At 41.9% G+C, this 5781-nt stretch overlaps 1 pseudogene; it reads right to left on the bottom strand.

Moving 5' to 3' along the window:
• Positions 1-246: 246 nt before the first annotated feature.
• On the bottom strand, positions 247-2544 carry LOC116118325 (annotated as a pseudogene).
• Between the last annotated feature and the right edge of the window lie 3237 nt (positions 2545-5781).

Genomic DNA, 5781 nt, shown 5'->3' with positions numbered 1-5781 from the left:
TGCTCATACGCGGACAATATCATTGAAGAAGACTTATCTAACTCGGTTGCTTTTCGGCCTTGCGCCAGGATGAAGATCATTCCTTGCCATTATTCGCTTCTTCTTTTCCACTAGGTATCGACAGACCAACAGCCTAGAATAGGGGTCAGAGGGGAGAAAGGAGAGCAGACAGCAACTTTGCCATTCCAGCTTGATGAAAAAAATACAAAAAAAAATGTTCGATTCTTCGATAAGAGCAGNGATGAATCGACATTAAATAGAGGAATTCGGTTTTTCTTTTCAGCAATAACATGATAAGAGCATCCCTTTCACAAAAACCTAAAGATCCCCCCCCTCCCCTGCCACTTCAGCACCTTGTGATCTTCCCAAAGGTCATTACGAGCCTTCACTTAGAATGTTTTTATAGATTTCAAAAATTCCATGGTGGATCAGGACGAGAATGAATCCGGGAATCTAGGACATACTCATCCTGGAGCTTCTGCTCTCCTCTGGGGAGGGGTTTTTATAGATAGAAAGGTGAGTCGAGGGTAGCCTCCCGCTTGACCGATTTCTCAGAGTCGGAGGAAGATCTCTCATCTGATGACCTTGAACAAGAAGGAGCTGCTCTCGATGTGAGATCAGCAGCAAAAGAAAGAAGAGGAATTGGATGCCCCAGAGCAGCAGCCCCCGGATAAGCCTTAAAAAAAAACACACACAACGGACCAGACACAAACAAAAGAAAGAAGAAAAGGGCCATGATGATGATGATCCTATATTCGTTTTAGCCCTGCCCAGATGATGCGCTCCTAGCTCGCGGAGCTACATACCAGAAAAAGAATCTCTCTATTACTTGAAGTTTAAGAAGAGAATCGTTGGTTTGACCTATACGGACTACGTGGGAAATACGAGATCTAGGCAAGCCGCTACATGTTCTCCCCTTGCCCTTGAACGATAGAAGAACTACTTATCTTCTCTTAGATAGCAGTCGATCGGTTCGCATCTATGGTCAATCAATTAGTCCGCGGATCTATTCTTCTATACGAGAAATCGCCATCTCGTAGCACCACCACGACGCCGATTCTCGTTATTTTTTCGAGCCTCCCATGCCGTGACTTGGCTTCGACTTTGAGTATGATGAATGAGTGGAAAGATCTTTATAGAAGTCCCTGTCCGATTCAACCAAAGAGTTAGTATCTATAATATATATATATCTTTTAGATAAGGGGTAGAATGACCAGGCAGGAAGCAAGAGAGGCGGCTCGCCTGCACATTGAGGGTAGAGGTTTGATAGATCATATGCTAAAATCAATGAACAATGTACTAGTTGATTGTTCGTCGTGCAAGATCCACTCGGGTACTAGAGTCTTCGATTCAAGAGCTCAGGAATGATGCTCAGGTTGATCCAGAAAGAGTTCCCGAGCCAGTTCGGGCACCGGCCGTAGTGTCTGGAGCTGATGTTTACAGTGATGTGTTTTATGATTTATGATAATGTGCTATTAGATTATCCAGAGTCAGAAGTGGTAGAACTAGCTGTTCGGACAGTTCTGGACAGTAGGCACTTTGTTTTGTGAAGGAATGGCCATTTTGGGATGAGCCAGACGAGTTGGAAGTGCTGATAACTAAGAAAGCAAGTAGCGGGACTGCTTGCTTGAAATAAGCGCTTTTCTCGATTCCCCGCATAGCTGCTTGTCGGCGAATAGAAAAGCTTTGCCCTTAGAGATGGCTTTTGGACGGAGGTGTGTAATAACTAATAGGGGTCTAGGTCAAGGTAATGCGGAGAATCCCTTCTTACTGCTACTAGCACTAAGACTACTCAGACGAATTCCGTCTAGTAGAGGTCTTACAGATGCTGTTGAGAATCATCATTAGGAAAGAGAACGGAAGGAATGGCATATACTAAGATGCCGGCGGAAATGGATTCTTGAGCCCCTTATTTACCTGGCGCCGACCTATATGAAAGAAATCCAGCAAAGCAAAGGGGACTAGACTAGTTTCCAGAAAGCACCATAGCATAGAATGGATTCTTTCTCAAATTTTGGCACAGCATGAGAGGAGGTCTCCCTTTCTATTCGATCTATCATTATCATTTCTGAGGGGGAAGAGTCTAGCATTGATTCTTGATCGCCCGATCTCGTTTTCAAAAGGTGACAAACCTGAAGTGTGAGACGATGGAATCTTATTTATTAAGTTGACTGCAGTAAGAACTGCTTCTCCCCAAAACTCACTAGGAAAAGAAGAAGACAACAAAAGAGAACGAGCAGTTTCAACAATGTGCCTATGTTTTCTTTCAGCAACACCATTTTGCTCAGGAATGTCTGTACAAGAAGTTTGGTGAATAGTTCCACAAGCAATTCACAAAATTTATTGGAAGTATATTCACCACCCAAATCACATCTAAAACACTTAATAAAAGCAGAGTGTTGAGTTTTTACAAGAGCTCGAAAGTTACAACCTTAACACTGCGCTCCGAGGACGCTTTTGACGCTGACACTGCTCCGGATAACCCTCGCAGCTTCGCTCACCCGTGAGTTGCAAAAACTTCCTTCTAGATAGCTGTAAAGCCATAACATCCTAGGTCGAGTCCTTGGTAGGGCTTGAAAGAGAGAGGAAGTGAAACTCCAAGAAAAGAATACAGGGCACACCTTCTTATAGTTATTGGAGTTGGTCTCTGCTTCGTGATCTAAATTCTTGATCTGACCATTTTTTAAGGCCCAGCATTCATTATCCCTTACCTTAAGAAAAAGTGGTTTGCCGGGTGTTCGAAAGAAGTGGGGATTCAGATTCAGGTTGCTCGCAGTTTGACATTTTTTCCTACGTAAAATAGTAAGCAATCTATTGATTGAAAAGAAAGGGGGAATGGGGAAAGAACTATGGGTTTCAAACCTTCCCGAGCTATCCTATCTATTTTTTTATGTATGGAGAAATTTTGCCATATGATTGTTGAGTGCGATGCAAAATGGGCTTACGAAACTGATAAAAGTAGCAAAAGGAAGACCTACAGTTTCCCATCTCTTTTTCGCAGATGCTTGAATCCTTTTTGCACAAGCAAGTCCAGAACTGGCTTACTTTCCCTTTCAAACTGGTCTGCAAGAGAAAGCTCGGCTGGACAAAAGAAATTCCAACTTCAACTGGATCAAAGGCAGAAAGAATTGATGATGCCCTTAGGACTGCAAGTGGGGAGGTTTACCACTGGACTCTAACTGCCCTCAACTATTGGTATGAATGCTATGCCCATTAGCAACTTGAAGCACAAGGTATCCTCCTTATTACAGATATTTTTGAGAAGACTAATACACTCCTACCTTCAAAAGGCGACTGGTAGCGAGCAGGAGGAAGTAATAAGAGGGACGTAACAGAAAGAAGTCCCACCGATATTGGCAGGGAATAAAGAGAAGTCAATTTCTCCAAGGGAAAAGATCCACTAAATAGAATACTCCCAAAGGCATGTACTTTAACATACCCAATAAAGGGCTCACTGTGAGAAGTGGAAATAAAGTCTTCTATTCATTCTATTATACAGGGGTCAGAAAGAAGGACTGGAAATTCCCTCATACCCAATATCCAGCCAATTCATAATCACCTATTTTATCTTTGAATACCCCTGCTCTATCACTGGTTTACGAGCTTGAGCTTTTTACGCCTTTCTCCTTGTATAAGTAGCTTCTCTTCATTCGTTGTAATATGAACTATTAACAATGAACCTACGGTCTATAGTTACTCAATTCATAACTCTTCCAACTACTAATGCAGTTACAAATCCCTTTCTTTTCTTCGGGAAGAATTGGCTTACAGTTCAGTCTTCTGAGAAAAAGAAAAGAATTAGGTGTAATATGAACTATGTAACACTTCCCCTACGGTCTCTAGTTACTTGATTCATAACTCTAATAAGTTCCCTCCGGAGAAGTGAGAAAAGAATGAAGTTAATCTTTCCCGTAGGATAAACTTAATGAATGTCTTTTAGTGAAGTAGGAATTTCCCGTAAGCTATGATTTAATCTTGACCGTAGGATAAACTTAAGGCTTAAACTTTAGGAGTTAGGAATGGAGTTATGAGTTTAAGATTAACCTAAGGGAGAGGTGGACGAAGGGTGACGTAGGAACAAGCTGGCTTGTAGCTTTAGGCTATCGATTGGTCAACCGCCACTCAATGTCTGGCTTTAGACCTTTCTTTTAGTCTTTGTTCTTGGACTTCTATCTCGTATCTCGAACTAAACCCTATGGATACCCTGTGTATGAGTAAACCAACCCGTATACGTATATCCCCAGAATGAGAGAGAGATGGACCTCTTTCTTGCTTGCTACCTGCAATTCTCAACCAACATATGCGATTCATTCCTGTAATCTAACACAGAGAAGACTCCTTACCTTAGGAGCCGGATGAGTGATACATCTGGCGAGCGCCGATGAAGTACGCAAGCAAAGCTGGAGCTCGGGCATTGTTATATTCCATCAAGAGAAATAAGGCAGACTGGTAAGAAGGCCGATCGCATAGAGGAAGCGAACCGAAAAGCTCAACTTTGCGGAGCAGACCAATCTTCCGTACCGCAATGGGTTGAAGAAAATATCTAGTAGGGATGCCTTTGAACACTGGAACACCCAAGTACGTGAAAGGCAAAGACCCTTCATTGAAACCTAAGATGGAGGCCACAATATCTTTGCGATGCATAGAGTTCTTGCCAAGGAAATAGGAACTTTGACTCTTGTTAACCAACTGACCCGAAGCTTCAGAGTAACTACTGATGAAAGCAACCAAATTATTTAAGGAGTGAGAATCCCCTCTACAAAAAATGAAAACATCATCTGCAAAAAGAACATGAGAGACTGGAATGCAGCCTCGCGGAGTAGAGATAGGTTTGATCATGCCATCCATTTGCAGCTTAGTGATCCCACGGCTAAGAACCTACTCTGCAATACAAAAAAGAAAAGAAGGGGAGATAGAGGGTCACCTTGTCTAACACCTCTACTGCATGTGAAATCTCCTTTGGGGGTGCCATTAACAAGGATAGATAAATGAGCTGAGTTAAGGAGAATCCTGATCCAATTAACAAAAGTGTTATTGAATCCAAATTGATTGAGCACAGAGAGCAAAAAATCCTAGCTAAGGGTATCGAAAGCCTTTGCAATGTCAAGTCTGATAGCTGCATTACCTCCGAAAATTTTCTTATTCAAAAGATGCATATTTTTAGAGACCAGTGTAATACATTCAGAAATCTTTCTATCAGGAACAAAGGCAGACTGTTGATGGGAGATAAGTTTAGGAGCCATAATCTTAAGCCTTTCAGCTAAGATTTTAGGGATTCAAAAGAAAATTGGGAAGAGCAATCGGTTTAAACTGGTTACCAGAATCTGCTGAAGCCACTTTTGGAATATGAGTAATCAAATTTGAGTTAAGATTTAGAGGCAGCTAGGAGTGTTGAAAAAAATATTGCACAAATTGTATCACCTCAGCTTTAATAATGTCCCAACAGCCTTGAAAGAAAGCCCCACTAAACTCATCAGGACCTGGTGCGCTATGTGGATCCATACTGAAAATAGTCTTGTGAATTTCCTCTTCCGTGGGAATAGAAGTTAGAAACGAATTATCAGCCTCTGTGACAAAAGTAGGAATAATCTCTTCTAAGTGAGCCAGTGGAGAAGCAGTGCCGGGAGAAGAGTAGAGGTTCTTGTAATAATGAACAATATGGTCCGCAATCAAGGATGAATCACTCGTAAAACTATTACCAATTTTCAGGCAAGAGATACTTGATTTCGCAGCTCTAACTTTTGCATAAGTATGATAAAATCTGGTGCAGCGATCCCCATC

Source organism: Pistacia vera, unplaced genomic scaffold (genome assembly GCF_008641045.1).
Source record: "Pistacia vera cultivar Batoury unplaced genomic scaffold, PisVer_v2 Contig840, whole genome shotgun sequence".
Lineage (NCBI taxonomy): Eukaryota > Viridiplantae > Streptophyta > Magnoliopsida > Sapindales > Anacardiaceae > Pistacia > Pistacia vera.
This window is presented reverse-complemented; position numbering and strand designations above follow the sequence as displayed.